This window comes from Mustelus asterias, chromosome 10, assembly GCF_964213995.1.
Source record: "Mustelus asterias chromosome 10, sMusAst1.hap1.1, whole genome shotgun sequence".
NCBI classification, from domain to species: domain Eukaryota; kingdom Metazoa; phylum Chordata; class Chondrichthyes; order Carcharhiniformes; family Triakidae; genus Mustelus; species Mustelus asterias.
Window position 1 is genome coordinate 22,630,626 of NC_135810.1, and position 18,283 is coordinate 22,648,908.

The 18,283-nt window shown below is 43.5% G+C and overlaps 1 long non-coding RNA gene across 1 annotated transcript in view; it reads left to right on the top strand.

Annotated features, from left to right (window-relative positions):
- Positions 1 to 15,505: 15,505 nt before the first annotated feature.
- Positions 15,506 to 18,283, top strand: part of LOC144499546 (uncharacterized) — a 155,392-nt gene continuing 152,614 nt past the window's right edge. Inside the window, exon 1 of the long non-coding RNA XR_013498861.1 lies at positions 15,506 to 15,624. This is a non-coding gene — a long non-coding RNA (uncharacterized LOC144499546). The remainder of the gene's footprint in view (positions 15,625 to 18,283) is intronic.

Sequence of the window (18,283 nt, forward strand, 5' to 3'; positions counted from 1 at the left end):
GGGTTGAGGTTACAATCAGATCAAAGGGCCAGATGGCCTCCTCCTATTTCAGATTTGCAGCCTTTACAAGGCTTCATTTTCATATTCTCACATAATTGTTCATTAATATGCAATTGAATTTGAAAAACAAAATCTTGAAAAATATCGCAGAGACAAAAAACAAAGGAAAGCACAAAGTTGGGTCATCAATTTTGGAAAAGGAATTAAGTGTTTTCATTTGCACATGACGTGGTCATCTCTTTTCAGATGACGATGGACATGCTGTGCTTATCCATTATTGATATTTTAATTTTAAAAGTAATATAAGGATCCTGAATTGGAGCATTCAAGGAATAGAAGATGTGCAGATGCCGGTGTTGGACTGGGGTGGGCATAGTAAGAAGTCTCACAACACCAGGTTTAAGTCATAGAGCTTTACAGCATAGAAACAGGCCCTTCGGCCCAACTTGTCCATGCTGCCCTTTTTTAAAAATCTCTAAACTAGTCCCAATTGCCCACATTTGGCCCATATCCTTTGATACCCATCTTACTCACGTAACTGTCTAAATGCTTTTTAAAAGACAAAATTGTACCCGCCTCTACGACTACCTCTGGCAGCTTGTTCCAGATACCACCATATGTGTGAAAAAATTGCCCCTCAGAACACTTTTGTATCACATCCATCTAATCTTAAACCTATGCCCTCTAGTTTTAGACTCCCCTCCCCCTTTGGGAAACAATATTGACTATCCACCTTGTCCATGCCCCTCATTATTTTATAGACCTCTATAAAATCACCCCTCAGCCTTCTACGCTCCAGAGGAAAAATTCCCAGTATATCCAGCCACTCCTTGTAACTCAAACAATCAAGTCCCAGTAGCACCCTAGTAAATCTTTTCTGCACTCTTTCTAGTTTAATAATATCCTTTCTATAATAGGGTGACCAGAACTGTACACAGTATCCCAGTGTGGCCTTACCGATGTCTTGTACAACTTCAACAAGACGTCCCAACTCCTGTATTCAATGTTCTGGCCAATGAAACCAAGCATGTTGAATGCCTTCTTCACCACTCTGTTCACCTGTGACTCCACTTTCAAGGAACTATGAATCTGTACCCCGAGATGTCTGCTCTCCAAGTCCAACATCTCTGCTCTCCACCCACATTGTCTGTACCTTTAAGACCTGGTTGGCTGTAGGATTCGCATTCTAATCAGTATTCTGCAACTTGATTTTGTATCTGTTTGCACTGTTTGAGAGCACATTTCCACTCCATCTGACGAAAGAGCAGTGCTCCGAAAGCTTATGGTATTTGCTACCAAATTGAGCAAATTGGACTTTAACCTGGTGTTGTGAGACTTCTTATTCTGTAATCAAGCCAATTTTGTATCCATTTAGCCACCTCATCCTGGATTCCTTAAGGTTTAACCTTATGCAACAACCTATCATGTGGTACCTTGTCAAAGGCCTTGCTAAAGTCCATGTAGACAACATCAACTGCACTGCACTCATCTACCTTCTTGGTTACTCCTTCAAAAAACTCAATTAAATTTGTGAGACATGATTTTCCACTCACAAAGCCATACTGGCTGCCCCTAATCAGTCCTTGCGTCTCTAAATGCCTGTAGATCCTGTCTCTCAAAATACGTTCCAACAACTTACCCACCACAGATGTGAGCCTCACTGGCCTGTAGTTCCCAGGCTTTTCCCTGCAGCCCTTTTTAAACATAGGCACAACATTTGCCACCCTCCAATCTTCAGGCACCTCACCTGTGACTATCGCTGATTCAATTATCTCTGCTAGGGGATCCGCAATTTCCTCACTAGCCTCCCACAATGTCCTAGGATGCACTTCATCAAGTCTAATAGGTTTAGATGGTATCACGTGCTTTCAGGCGATGCTCCTTCAGCAGGTGAGTCACAACAAGTGGGTCACCTGATGAAGGAGCAGCGCTCCGAAAGCTCGTAGAATCATAGAATCACTACAGTACAGAAAGAGGCCGTTCGGCCCATCGAGTCTGCACCGACCACAATCCCACCCAGGCCCTACCCCCATATCCCTACATATTTACCCACTAATCCCTCTAACCTACGCATCTCAGGACACTAAGGGCAATTTTTAGCATGGCCAATCAACCTAACCCACACATCTTTGGACTGTGGGAGGAAACCGGAGCACCCGGAGGAAACCCACACAGACACGAGGAGAATGTGCAAACTCCACACAGACAGTGACCCAAGCTGGGAATCGAACCCAGGTCCCTGGAGCTGTGAAGCAGCAGTGCTAACCACTGTGCTACCGTGCTGCCTCGTGGTACTAAATAAACCTGTTGGACTTTAAGCTGGTGTTGTGAGACCTCTTACAAGTAATAGAATTGCAGGCCTACTGGGTAGAAAAGTGCCTGGGTACCAGGTAGACATTTTTCTTTTTAAAGTATCAAAAATGAATTACCTACCGAACATCTGCACAGCACCTCAAGGATTTTAATTGCTTAATATTATGTTTTCTGTGTGATTGAATATTTTTTGTGAGTAATGGTATGTAATGAAGGAGTACTCTAGGGCAGAGAAGCTTTTGGATATTTGAGTGTTGTCTTTTATTAAATATCATAAATAAAGCTCTCAGCAAAAATGTTTCTACAATGCTTACCCCCTCTATGCTGCTTGCTGTTTAATAATCTAATTTTATTCAATGTTGAGGTGGAATAGCAAAACAGTAAACACTTATTATGGAGATATATTTAGGATCAAGCCATCATATTTCAAGAATGATTGTGTTGTTGTGAATTCCAGTCCCATTCCAGAAGTCTGAGCACAAAATCTCAACAGGCATTTTGCTGCATTATTGGGGGTGCTGTCCTTCAGATGAAATGATAAACTGAGGCCCCATCTGACCTCTTGGGTCAGACAGAAATATCCCCCAGCGCTAATCAAAGAAGAAGGGTGGGATTCTCCCCCAAAAATTCTCAGTGTCATATTTACGTAAAAACTGGAGTAAATCCTGCTGATTTTGCCAGTGGGTTTTTCAAAATGAATCTCCCACACTCTGTGCACTGCAGAGTGCACTGGCATGAATATCATTAAAAATCAGGGGTGTGGCCTATTCCCACTGCAGAGGCCAGCAGCAGAACGCTGAGCGGGTCAGAGTGGAGATCGGCCCATGCGCAGTGGCCCCACACTGCCGGCCTCCCAATCGTTGGCCAGCTCAATTGCTGGCCAGCCCCGTGACCCCGCAATGCTGGCCATGTGACCCCCCCTAAACCCCCCGATCGCTGGCCTCCCAGGACAGCCTCAATACCACTCACCCCCGGCCTGCCTTGACCTCCCCCCTCCCACAGTCCTAGTGTCCCCCCCAACCCCGCCAGCAGCCCTGACCACCTCCGCGGTCCCAAGTCCCCCCCTGCAGTCTCGACAACGCACCCCCCCCCCATGCCGACACCCACCCCGTCCCATCCCGATGTCCAGCCCCAATCTCTGGCTTCCCTCCCTCTGTCACCAATCCCGAGTACAGAGTGACAGCGGGACCCCCCCCACTCCCTCCAAGCAACACCCACAAGCCCCGCCTTCATTAGGCCCCACCTCCCCTGACCCCACCCCCTTGGCACTACCCAATGCCCCGTGGGGGGCAGAATCCCCCCTACCAGATGGAGGTCATAATCTGCCCCTTGCCTACTACGATTCCCGTGGTGGGCAGAATGAGAAAATACGCCCCAGATTATCTGGTCATTATCACATTGCTGTGTTGCTTATTAAACAATGTACTTTTATGATTAAATCACCACTAAGTTTGGCCTGCAGGACACACAGGTATCACAATTTATATTGTTGCATTGCTATCTGTACTCAACCACTCTGCATTGAAAATAAAAATAATAACATTCCATTATCGCAAGAAATTCAGGAAACAGGAAATATGTGGCACATTATTTGCAAGATACATATTAGTGATACAATGAATGTGTAACTTGAGATTTAAAATTAGAAACCATCATAAATACCTTTATGGTCAGGTTACATACACCTCGTGCTTATTTTACTTTGTGCGTGTGTGAAGTCAGACGTGTGGTATTTGCATATCCAAACATGTTTCAGGCACACAGTGTTCAAAAATATGAAAAACGAAAAAGCAAGGTGATGTGTGTTAATCCTTTGCATATCACTGATTTCCTCCAGGCTAACGTCTTCCAAAAATAAATTGACGATGTAGTACTTCATCTCATCCTGGTGAGAACTGAGCAAAATGATGTAATGCTCATCACATGATCATTGAGCTCAAGAAGCTTGTATGTTTGGACACTCTGAGGACCCAGTGCAGATAGTGCAGGGTTGCCCAGTGGTGAAATACCAGTGCATCAAGCATTCAAAGCAACTAATTTTTAGGAGCTGGCACATCTTCTCAGCAACTGAAAAACACTGCTAGAGCTCAGCATTCTTATAAAAGGAATGTTCGTCTCATCTACTCAAGTTGCTTCCTATTCTTTAAAGGGAAATTGATTGCTGGTTGCATCAGATGAGCACATGTTGTTCCAATGATTCTGTTGTTTATTTCACTCAGCCTATGTATTTTTGTCTTCTATGTATTCATACTTCTTCATGAGCTGCACCACTCTTGTTGCTCGCGGGTTTTAGTCGAGGGATCTGTAATTTATTTTTGTGAGTAAGGCCAATTGGTATACTGCTGGTCTCCATTCACTGCCAAGCCAGACATTCAGTAGAGACCAGCCTTGATATCTGAGATCATTAGAGCCTGGTAGATCTACTCTGTAGAGAACTATTGCTAAGGAACAGCCTGAGAAGAACACTTGTCTCAGTCAGTGCAAAAAATATCCTGGACTTCAATTATATCGAGTGAGCCTGTGACCATGCTGCTTGCAAATACCTCTTGTCGGCTGTGGTTAGGACATGGGGAAAAAAAGCATTGACATATTTACATAACAGCAAAACAAGGGGTGTACATGGGGTCAGAAAGTAGCTGAATAGTTGCTATAGTACTTTGTATTCTCCTTCAGCAATGTGCCACCAGACATACAGTGAAGTATTGTTACATGAGCAATGTATTAGAGCAAACCTAACAGGAGCTTGTGGACTATTCTTCCCTGATAGCTGCACAGGGCAATTTCCCTTGCCTGTGGATAACTTGCCCCATGTGATTCCACAATGCCTCAACAATGAAAACGCACTCTGCAACGGACAAAACTGATAGATCATAAACAAAGGTCAAAGAAAACTCAACCCACTGAGAAACCAAACACTTTTATGGACCTTCGTAGACCAGAGATTCCAAATGAAGGATTTTCTTACTGTGTCAGTGACACTGAACATGCAATTTAAATGGTTTGCATTTCTGATTATTTGTAAAAATTCACACTGAAAATGCAGGTTGGTTTTGTTTTGTCCGTGTGTGGAAAGTTGCCAACGGATCAATGCATTCATGGAGATTTGTACTTGAATATTTTTGGCAATTTCAATAATCCTGAAGTAATTGTAAATCAGAGCTTTTGTTTGTTTGAATTCTGCAAACTAACTAAACCCTTAGGGCAATACTACAGAGGCTGTTTTCAATACTTCACTACTTGTAATCACGGGGGTAAATGTCAAGCTCATTTATTGTCAATGCCATCAATAGCGTAAATCGTTGAATTTGAAAAGCCTAAGTAATTATTAGAAACAATTAATTTTCAGTCTAATTTCATGTACACACTGCCACATAATACTTGACACTAATCCATTAACAATAAAGAGACATGCTGCAGCAAAATAAGCCAGTGGGGTTCCCGTCAAACCTCTCCAAAGATTGGCTTCAGCTTGACTGGCCAATTCTTGATTAACCATGGTTCATACAGCTTTTACAGAAATAAAGTGCATTGTCCACTGCTTAGAGAGATGAAGGGTCGTCTAGCTAAGATAATCTACCAGCTTTCTGTACAATAAAGATCTAACCACAAACTGATCTGTATTTTCGGGGGCTTAGCTTTATTGTAAAACTTAAGTCAGTTACAATCGTTAGACTACGTGCAGAAGGCTGATCTAAAAGGCACTTCCAGTTATGACTGGTGACAAAACAATGCTGGGTGTGAGTGTGCTATCACACATACCACAGAATTTATAGGAACATAAGGACATAGGAATTAGGAGCGAGAGTCGACAGTTCAGTCCTTTGAGCTTGTTCCGCCATTTCACACGATTATGGCTGATCTTATCCCGTTCTAAACTCCACTTCTCTGCCTGCTCACCATAGCCCTTTATCCCACTTTTCATCAGAAACATATCTGTCTCTTTCTTGAATCTGTTGATTGATTCTGCCTCCACTGCACTCTGGGGCAATGAGTTCCACAGATTCACAAACCTCTGGGAGAAGTAATTTCTCCTCATCCCACTTATCTTGTTAATATTTGCAATCATGTATCACTCAACAAAGCAGTGGAAGTATTTAGTTCACTAGAGAATACTAGCTCACAACTTCTGGCTGACTGTGGCACTGTTATCTTGTTCTGCTGGCTATTGTCTATCTTCTAACTTCTTGAATCTCCATGCTGCACACCAGGCTGCTGAATGCTGGAGCGTATCAATTCATTTCTAGATACTGTCCTATGATAACTGGTGTTCCTGAACTCTGACTAGTTTGGAAAATGCATGCTAAGTCCATGATTGTGTCAGGTTGTGAGTGATAAGTGTCTGCGGTCTCTTGAGGGTGATAGTCACCTTCCTGATGTCCCTTCTAGTTCTCTCCTGACTGGTTCCCTAAAATATCAGTCAATTGTGTGAGCATCTTCCTCGTTACAGCTTTCCCCTGTTATTTTAGTAAGTTTCTACTAAAATAATGAGGCACCCCAAGGTAATTTGTACGTCTGTTTATATTAAATAAGAGGATATGTGGTGCCACATCCGAATGATTAATACTTGTTATTAATCATCCCAAATGTTTAATTGATGTATCTATGTATTCTGGAGAGTTCAATCACCTATTAATATATTTTAGTTAAAGGAACCATTTATTAATATGTGGCTTCATTGTGTCTGAATGTGCCTGGATCAAGTTAATTAAAAATAACAAAAGGCTATAAGAGGCAAGCAGTCTCAATTGCAAAGTTGTTCCAATATTAAGGGTGAGATTCTCCAACTGCACTCGCCCCAAAACCAAAGAATCCCGTTTGAGGTCAATGGACCTTTGTGTGGTCCGCTCCCCGTCCACTACGATTCCTGTGGTGTGCGGGGCGGGAGAATTCCTCCTTAAATCTATATGAGTCGGTGTAAAAATCAGTACTTCGAGACAATCAGTGTGTTAAAACTGAGGTAATAATTAACACACATAAAATACAGCACAATACATTCATCTGATACATGTTCATAAGGAATAAAAGTAGCAGGAACTACATAATCATAGAATTAACTCCAAAGTGATATATAGACATACTGTTACATACTTTAAAAAATGTGAGTGTTTCTCTTTAAGGCACTTTAAGTCTAAATGCAAAGATCATAGATATGTGGCTTGTGACCTAAAACTGTTTTACTTCACAAACAAACTTTTGAGGGAGTACAACAGTGTTAATCACTTCCCTAGCTTATCCAACTTTGACAGATTTGCAGCATTTGCTTGTACAATTAAACTATGTGCCTTATTTCACTTGTCAAGTAAGGGTGCAGCTATAGACAAAGGGTCAGTCATGTGGCACTGGTGCTCTACATTGATTACAATTAAGCTGAATATCATGTTAAGTTGATTGATTAATATGTTTTAATTACTTGATCCTGACACATAACTGAGCTGCAAACTAATTATTAAACATGACCTTTCCAATGGGTCCATTGAAAAACTTACCTTCCATAATATTGTCACATCATTTTTTAGATATGCATAGGGCAGAAAGGAGCAGATGAATAGGTGGAGAGGTACTATTGGAGAACCACTTATTTTCCACCTGCCATGTATTTCCATTAAGTTACAAACACGAACCAGAAATCTGCAGATCTGCAGATGCTCCAAAAAAGTATTGCATTATAACAAGGAATCTTTTTTTTGGCTTTTGGGTCAAAGTACATATTTTCATAATTACACACTTTCACTTTAAGAGTGGAGAGTTTTCAGATGAGGTCTGCGATTCTCCAACCCTGCCCACTGCTGGGAATCTCCAGTCCCGCTGCATTGAATCGGTATTTGGCTGAGCACCAACTTCTCCGCTCTCGCTGGCAGCAGTGGCTGGGCGAACGAAACCGGAGAATCCCAGCCGAGATCTTTCAAAACGATTTGGATAGACAGAGAGTTCTTTTCAATTTTCTGTTGTGGTCAATCCTGGTGAAGTGGACATCTTGGAAGGTTTCAGTGTGCCCATTTTATTCAAAACAACCTATTTTGGGGGGTGGGGGGGAGCAATGGGTGTCCACTCTATAATATTTCTCTTCATATTACTTCAATACTTCAATGACAAAGAGGAGGAAAAACACAGGAATGCAAATTAATTTGATACATCGTAGATGGGCTGCACCAACCTGTCATTACTGTCTGAATCCACATATAGTCAAAGACAAATTACCTGGACTTACCTGAAAAAAAATGATTGTAGAGGTTTTCATTAACCAAGGAGGTGCCAATGACATAGCCAATCTCCAAAGCATGTACAACACTCCAGTCATCATACTTCGTGTAAAGGTGCAGTGGCACTATCTGAAGAGGAGCACAGGAGTTCTGGGAGAGAATATTATGATCACAATGAGGTGAGTTTTCAGCCGGAGGGTCGGAAAAATCTACAGGTGGTCCTGCTGCCCTTCTGCCCACCTTTAACATTTCCGCAGTATTACACGGGGTTGGCAAAACATAGAACGCCACCCTCCTGCATCCTAATTGAAGCCCTTCATTGGCTAATTATTAGTCATTCAATTGCTGCTTCCCACCCAGCCTCAATTTTTAGATTCATGGAAGGAGTTCAGGGTCGGGGGAAAGCATATGGTGGCACAGTGGTTAGCATTGCTGCCTCACAGCACCAGGGATCCGGGTTCAATTCCCTGCTTGGGTCACTGTTTGTGTGGAGTTTGCACATTCTCCCCGTGTCTGCATGTGTTTCCTCCAGGTGCTCCGGTTTTCTCCTACGGTCCAAAGATGTGCGGGTTAGGTTGATTGGCCATGCTAAATTTACCCTTCATGTCCCAGGGCGTGTAGGTTACAGGGATTAGCGAGGTAAATATGTGGGGATATGTGGGATAGGGCCTGGGTGGAATTGTCGTTGGTGCAGACTCGATGGGCAGAATGGCCTTCTTCTGCATTGTAGGGATTCTATGATTCTATGATTTTACAACTGGTCACCCTACTTGGGACGTGGGTTGGCCCTCTGACTGGAGCTTCCATCAAGAGCTTCACCCACCCTCCTCAACTTCCACACCCTCCGCCTGGCCTCATCTGAACCCTCCCGACTCTGTGATCCGCCTGCACTTAACAGATCAAGGACGCCAGAACTCAGAATCTGGGGACTGCTTGTAGTCCCACTCCTGGCCACCGCTGCTGCTGGTGCTACTGGACCTCCAGATCTACCAGACAATCGGATTGGCTGGTAGATCACTGAGGCAGGATTTAGAGTCATAGAGGTTTACAGAATGGAAACAGGCCCGTCGGCCCAACTTGTCCAATTCCCGGTTTCCCGGCTTGGGTCACTGTCTGTGTGGAGTTTGCACATTCTCCTCGTGTTCTGCGTGGGTTTCCTCCGGGTGCTCCGGTTTCCTCCCACAGTCCAAAGATGTGCGGGTTAGGTTGATTGGCCATGCTAAAAAAATTGCGACAAAAATTGCCCCTTAGTGTCCTGAGATGCATTGTGGTCGGTGCAGACTTGATGGGCCGAATGGCCTCTTTCTGCACTGTAGGGTTTCTTTCTTGTCCATGCCACCCTTTTTTTAAACCTCTAAGCTAATCCCATTGCCCGCATTTGGCCCATATCCCTCTATACCCATTGTACCCATGTAACTCTCTAAATGCTTTTTAAAAGACAAAATTGTACTCGCCTCTACTACTACTTCTGGCAGCTTGTTCCAGACACTCACCACCCTCTATGTGAAAAAATTGCCCCTCTGGACACTTCTGTATCGCTCCCCTCTCACCTTAAACTTATGCCCTCTCGTTTTAGACTCCCCTACTTTTGGGAAAAGATATTGACTATCCAGCTGATCTATGTCCCTCATTATTTTATAGACCTCTATAAGGTCACCTCTCAGCCTCCTATGCTCCAGAGAAGAAAGTCCCAGTATATCCTGTCTCTCCTTATAACTCAATCCATCAAGTCCTGGTAGCATCCTAATAAATCTTTTCTGCACTCTTTCTAGTTTAATAATATCCTTTCTATAATAGGGTGACCAGAATTGCACACAGTATTCCAAGTGTGGCCTTACCAATGTCTTGTACAACTTCAACAAGACATTCCAACTCCTGTATTCAATGTTCTGACTGAATGTTCTGTCCAAATGTGGGGCAGAAGTCCCGTATCGAGCCGATCAACGCTCCTCGGAATGGGAACGGAGGGAGGAACTTCCCCCAGAGGAAAACCCTGCTTGATATTCTGACCACAATATTTATCCTTCAAACGTTCCCTAACAACAGATGATCTGGTCATTTATCTTATGCTGTTTTGTTGTTTGCAGAAGACTGAAGTGTACAAATTGGTGAACACATTTCCCACATTTCAACAGCGACTTTACTTCCAAAGAACATAATGGCTGCAAAGTGTTTTCAAATGTCCTGAGGCTGTGAAACATGCCGTATAAAGTTATTTCTTTATATCAAATAGTTAATCAGGTGAAATTCAGTCAGTACAGGTGATTTCCCACTGAATTTAATCCTGTTTCTGAACGTTTCACTATGGTTAAAAATACATTGCAAAATGGGAGCAGCTAATTTTCTTGTGAAAACTTGTCAAAAATCTACATGATTGGCTTTTCATACACAATCAGAAGGATGTTGCCCATGTCATTTTACTTTTATATATAATTATACTCAATTAGAAAATGGTAAATCATATTTTGACATATTATTACTGCTGTCATGAGATTGGAGCTTGCCTGTTGATACTGTACAGTTTGTTCTCATTTTTCAAAAAAATGTTTCTCCAGCTAAAAGAAAAATCACTTGTTCTTTCACCCCTTCTCCTCCGTGACAGCAGTTTTAAATAAAACACTCAATTACAATCTTTCATATTGCCCTAGGGTTCCAATTAGTTGTCAGTGTTGTAAAAGTATGCTGTCTGCTTAGGGATTCATTTTAAGGTCACTCAATACTTTCAAATTGGAGAAAGTAATCTTATCTTTTCTAATCCCTTTCTATCTATACATGTCGACAGAAAGTAAATGTGTGCTCTTTGTCACAATAAGCTTCTGATAGAGCAATTCTGTTTGTTGTAGGTTGCAGTCATTCTCCTTGGGAGGCCTGGTTGGCTCAGTTCACTGTACAACTTGTGTAGGTCTGATTGGCACCAGCAGGATTCGATCCCTGTTCTGGCTGGGATGGATTGAGGACCTGCCTCCTTGGAGTACCCATGGTGGAGATTGTGGTGATGTGGGTCAGACATGCTTTCAGACAGAGAAAGAAGAAGTTGACTTGTCTAACCTCTATAGCTCAACACCGGTCTGAACACTCTGGGCGGATTTTATGGCCTCACTCATCCTGAAACCATAATATCCCGCTCAAGGTCAATGGACCTTCCCATGCCTCGCTCCTCGCCCGCTCCGATTCCCATGGTGGCTGGGGCGCTAAAAGTCCAGCCAGGGATTTTCCAGCCCTGCCCACTGTGAGACAGGAAAATCTCACCCAAAGCCTATGGACCTTTTCGTTTGTCTGTCAAACTCTCCATCTCACACATGATGATTCCCATGGTGGGAGGGACCAGAAGATTGAGGCCTCTGTGTGTTCATTCCAACTTTACCTACTGTGGGATTTTGACATAAGAGTGGGCATCATGGCCGAATAAATATAAATGAGAATGATTGTGTGGGAGCTGAGATAACAGTTCAGCCCTGACAGAACAGGATTGCAGGGGTCTTATGATCTACCCTTGTTATATTTCGTATGCTTTTGTGTCTCCTGCCCCATCATTACCAGGTAAAGTTCTAATTTCCACAATGTCAAGTCTGAAAGCTGAGGAACTGATTGTAGTTGCCTCATGACTATCACTGGTTACCCACCGCAACACTTGGCTTGATCAGGTCTCCTTTTCTACGGCCGAATCCTCACACAACTGACATAAGTCATAGCATATTCAGGCCAATTCTGAGCCCACGCTCACCGTCTAAGCGTGTGCTGCAGGGCGCCAAGATCCAGAAGTCGCAGTTCTCACTGGTGAGTTCACGATTCTGTGGATCTTCCCCGCCCCTCACCGGCAATGTCATCAGGTTCGCGTCCATTATGGTTTAGATGAAAGAATCCAAACTGCATTAGCCTGCCCCCTTGCCAGATATTGACTTGATCAGCCCACCGTATATTAACATCGTGCCGATGTGACATCAAGCGAAGTTTACAACAGGTACACACAGGCGTGAACCTATCATGGCGGGGTCTTCCCAGTGGCGTAAAGGTGAGTGTAGCTCCTGGAGAGGGACATGGTCAGACAGTGTCCTGCCAATGCTCCCTGGCACTGCCTCTTGGCATAGGTTTTCATTGTCAGGTTGGTGCTGCCAGGTTGGCATGGTGCCGAACTGGCAGCACCAACCTAGCACTGTCGACCTGTGTCAAGGGTTGGACCCTAGTGGGAACCTCATGGCATGGGGATAGAGGAGGAGGGCGAGGGTAGGAGGAGATTTATTCCAATGTGGTGTTGGCCCGAAGTGGCCAGAGGAGCTGGGGAAGCTGTTGATGGCCATTGGGGGTGGAGGTGGGTGCAGGCTCAGACTGGGGTGGAGGGGGTTAGAGGGGTCTGGGGGCCGAGGGCTGATGATTGTGGAGTCGAGGGGAAGTGTGATCGGGTCGGCGGGGGAGGGGGCCAATGATCGGGGGATGGGGGCTGATGATCATGGTGGGATAGAGAAGTGCTGAATCCGATCGGGGGTGGGGGAAGGGAGCGCTTGAAACCTCTGTGGTGAGTGGGGTGAGTGAGGGGGGGGGGTCGCAGTGCACTAGATTTACTCAGGTTATGATCGGGACGCCATTTAAATAGCACCCTGATCTCTGTCCAGCTGCTGTATCAAACACTCCACATGTTTCCTGACAACTGGAGCTCCAGCAACTTAAAGTTCTATTGATGTCTGCAAATTGGAATTCAAGCTTAGATTCCCTCAATTTCAATTCCTGTTCAGTGAGCAATAGAGTCAGCTCCCTTGTCCGTTTCCAGTTATGTTAATCTTTGTGCATGACTGTGAAATAATTTTCACTTCACAAAAAGTCCAAAAATTGCTTTTTGGAATAATAATTTTTTAAAAATCCAACAGTATTAATCTAAAATCAATCTATCTGGGTTATCTGGGTGACATAAGTCTAGGTAATAGCTTCTGAATGCATCCATTTCCTGATGAAACAGTATGACATTGTGCTGTGTTAAAATGAAGAATTGTTCTGTCTGAAACTCTGTGTGGCATCTTCTCACCTCAAGCATTTCCAATGTCTGATCAGCCTTAATTGATGAATAAGTCTTGTTCCGTGTAACCTTTAGTTTAGACAGGTTGTCTATTATTTTATTAATGACGATACTGAATAAAGGATGATGTGCAGTGTTATGACCGGGAGAGAAGGGGTGACCTGGCTCATCTCGATTCAACCTCCCAGATTAGTCACAACAAATGTAGATGTTTATTATTCATAAGGAAATGTCTTTTCCAAATCATAATGTGTTTAACTATTTCAGCTGTGAGAAATAAAGAACCAATCAAACAAGGTTTCTTTGAGTCAATGAAAGGGAATATTTATTAACCACTGAACCGAAGAAAAATAATAAAAATATTACTCAAGCACAACACATACATAGATATATACACACAGATGCACATGTATACACACACAGGCATATATAGACACACACATACACATTCATACACACATATACATAAACACACATACACACAGGCACAAATGCAAACACAAACATATACATTCACATGTACAAACATACACACATACATGCATATACACACATACATACACACAAACACATGCACACATGCATATACACATGTATACACAGATACACAGGCATACACACACACAGGTTTTAGAACTAGGAGGATTTAGAGTTCCATAAAAAAGTTAAAGAATATATGATTGCGTTCTTTGATTGTCCTTGAGACGTAGATTTTAAACGCTGCAGCCGATTTAGGTTAGTTGCTTTGTTGGGTGCAGTTAGATTTAGAAGATGCTGGGAGGGATTTTCTGTGGCCCCCACAGTCTGTTTTGTGGCAGAGGGTGCAACCTGCCATTGACCCGTGACAGGATCTTCTGGTCCTGCTGGTGTCAACGGGATTCCTTGATGGAGGTTTGCTGTCGGCAGGGCTGGATGATTCCACCGGTGGGAACAGCCAGAAGATTCGGGCCATTGCAATTATTACGGAATCTTGGTTCACTAGTAAGTTCCTGGTAGAGCTGGCTTCTCGAACTGGGCAAAATTCTTATTCCAAAAGTGAATAATACTCTCTGCGAGAACAGCCTTCAGCCTTTTTCCTCTGCTAAAGACTTTCCTGAACCGCCGGTACCACTTCAAATCTCTCTCAAATGGCTGGGTAATCTTGCTTTAAAATACTTTGTGACAGGATAGAATGCGTAGGTGATATTGGGCAAGATCAATGCCAATCTGCAGCTGAAACAAAATGAAACTACCAGGTATACCTAACTCCAAATCTCAGGCTGAAGAAATTGCTGGATTGGGTCAAATGGGCAGCGAGGAGAGGGCCAGTCTGTGCCCTCCCTTTCAACTGGAGAGATTCTCTGAAGGGAAGCAAAGATGCTTTTAAGTAGGAAATCTGTTCAAAGTTCAGAAACAGGTCTGTGAAAAAACCCTTGAACTGGATTTGCTGAAAGAAGCCTTTTCCCTCAACCCGCAAGTTTGCAGTGATTCTGTGAAAATAATTCCCATTTATACATAGATAAAATTTGTAAAGGAATGAAATGCAGATGCTGTGAATAAATCTCTTTTAGCTGTTTTAAGACAATCCACTCCGTTGTGTGTTCATTATTTTTTGCCATTTGGAATTTAACACCTTAATGATGTGGAACCTAATTATATCTCCTCAATAACTAGATTTCCCTTCACTTTCCATCTGAAGGAAACATTCTCATAATTTTCCATCAATCATACCTATTTACTAAAGCTCTTTATTTCCTTATATGGAGGTCATGTGGTATAGTTGATAGCATCTCTGCCTCTGAGCTAGAAGCTCCAGGTTCAAGCCCCACCCCAGGACTTGATGGCCAAGGAAGGTGTGTTCATAATGTAGCTAAACAGGTTCAATGTTCAACCTGTAAATCCTTCCAACGGCTGGTGGTAAGAGCGCGAGAGACTCCTGGTTAGCCATTCTTGGTGGGGAGTGGCACTTCTCAAGCGATAAGCTCCTGGCAATGGACCAGCAACTTGTCCCAGGAATTACTGGCTGTGGAAACAGATGAAAATCTGCCTTTGTGCGTCACTAGATGCGGGAAGAGAATTGAAATTTCTGTCCTTAGTTTTAAAGACAAGCAATGGGCTCTATAGGTAAGCTTGGCAAATAAAAGCATTCCAAGATCAACACCTTAAACATACGAAAGTAAATATATATTATATAGATGTATATAAATACCAAAGCTGACAGATTTGCAACTGCACCCCAGCAATCTGACCTTCCATGATAATAGGAAATGTTGTTTGTCCTCTTGGTGTGTAATGCATGGCAAACTAGAAATGCCAGAGGGGAGTGGGGTGGGAGTGGTGTGGGGGGGGTGGGGGGTGGGAGGGGGGGGGGGGCGCAAGATTATTGAGCAACAGAACCTGCTTGCTGCTGTTTTAGTGTTATCAGTCTTTTTTTGTGACACAGCTGGTGAACTAAGTCTCTTTTCAAGATACAATAATTCAAGGTTAGAAAAGAATAGGGACAACAGGGAACAATATAATAACTTCAGACTTTGCTGCAGGAAATATATTTAACTGAAATTGCAACAAAGGCTCGAAAGATTTGTTTTATTTTCAGTACCCTTCTCAGTGTATGAATATGTACGTAAGCAATTGGTTCTAATTCATTACGCATGCGAATGTAAATCAGGTTCAGTGGCAGCTGGATGTGAAATCGAGGTTTAACACGGGTCAGAATTTTCTCAATTTTTTTTCCAGGCTGTGGCAGCAGGTGGGAAAAATGATATGGAAGCCATGTCTCCAACAACGGCTTCTTCTGTCATATTGTTAGGGACTGAGGGAAAAAAATCCAAGGGGCAGGTCACACAATGTCACGCTGGCAGGGTAGGCTTTGAATGAGTCCACCCCGCCAGCAACTCCTGTTCTAAAAGATCGGGGTGCCATTTTTGAAGGCTGCCATTTAAAATAAAACCCCTCCACCCCAAACACCACCCCTTTGAACACCCCCAAGACACCGCACAGAATACTCTCCCTCCATGGAACCACACCCCCCATGTAATAAAGAACAAAGAACAATACAGCACAGGAACAGGCCCTTCGGCCCTCCAAGCCTGCGCTGCTCATGTGCCCACTAGACCATTCTTTTATATCCCTCTATTCCCAGTCTGTTCATGTGGTTATCTAGATAAGTCTTAAACGATCCCAGCCTGTCCGCCTCAATCACCTTGCTTGCAAGTGCATTCCAGGCTCCCACCACCCTCTGTGTAAAATACGTTCCCCTGACATCTGTGTTGAACCTTGCCCCCTCTCACCTTGAACCCGTGACCCCTTGTGTTCGTCATCTCCGACCTGGGAAAAAGCTTCCCACTGTTCACTCTATCTATGTCCTTCATAATTTTATACACCTCAATTCGGTCGCCCCTCATCCTCTGCCTTTCCAGGGAGAACAACCCCAGTTTACCCAATCTCTCCTCAAAGCTAAGACCCTCCATACCAGGCAACATCCTGGTAAACCTTCTCTGTACTCTCTCCAAAGCCTCCACGTCCTTCTGGTAGTGTGGCGACCAGAACTGGATACAGCATTCCAAATGTGGCCTAACCATCTTTCCATACAGCTGCAACATCATATGCCAACTTTTATATTCTATGCCCCGCCCAATAAAGGCAAGCATGCCATATGCCTTCTTCACCACCCTCTCCACCTGTGCTGCCACCTTAAAGGATCTGTGAACTTGTACACCCATGTCCCTCTGTGTGTCTATACTCCTGATGGTTCTGCCATTTATTGTATAACTCTCCCTTACATTAGATCTACCGAAATGCATCACTTCGCATTTACCTGGATTAAATTCAATCTGCCATTTCTCCACCCAATGTTCCAGCCTATCTATATCCTGCTGTATTCTCTGACAATGTTTATCACTATCCGCAACTCCAGCAATCTTCATGTCGTCCGCAAACTTACTGATCACACCAGCTACATCTTCCTCCAAATCATTTATATATCACAAACAGCAGAGGTCCCAGTACAGAGCCCTGCGGAACACCACGAGTCACATACCTCCAACCGGAAAAAGACCCCTCCACTGCTACCCTCTGTCTTCTATGGCTAATCATGATGTGGAGATGCCGGCGTAGGACTGGGGTAAACACAGTAAGAAGTTTAATGAAGTTTAATTAAGTTTAATGAAGTTTAATCGCTAATGAGATTATTCAGTTCTAAATGTGCATATAGCCTATCTCTAAGAATCTTCTCCAATGAAGTTTAATGAAGTTTAATTAAGCTTAATCGCTAATGAGATTATTCAGTTCTAAATGCACATATATCCTATCTCTAAGAATCTTCTCCAACAACTTCCCTACCATGGACGTCAAGCTCACCGGCTGATAATTACCCGGGTTATCTTTGCTATCCTTCTTAAATAACGGGACCACATTTGCTATCCTCCAATCCTCTGGGACCTCGCCTGTGTCCAGTGAAGAGACAAAGATTTAGAACCATAGAACCATCGAAAATTACAGCTCAGAAACAGGCCTTTTGGCCCTTCTTGTCTGTGCCGAACCATTTTATGCCTAGTCCCACTGACCTGCACTTGGACCATATCCCTCCACACCCCTCTCATCCATGAACTCGTCCAAGTTTTTCTTAAATGTTAAAATTTACCACTTTATCCGGCAGCTCATTCCACACTCCCACCACTCTCTGCATGAAGAAGCCCCCCCTAATATTCCCTTTAAACTTTTCTCCTTTCACCCTTAACCCATGCCCTCTGGTTTTTTTCTCCCCGAGCCTCAGCGGAAAAAG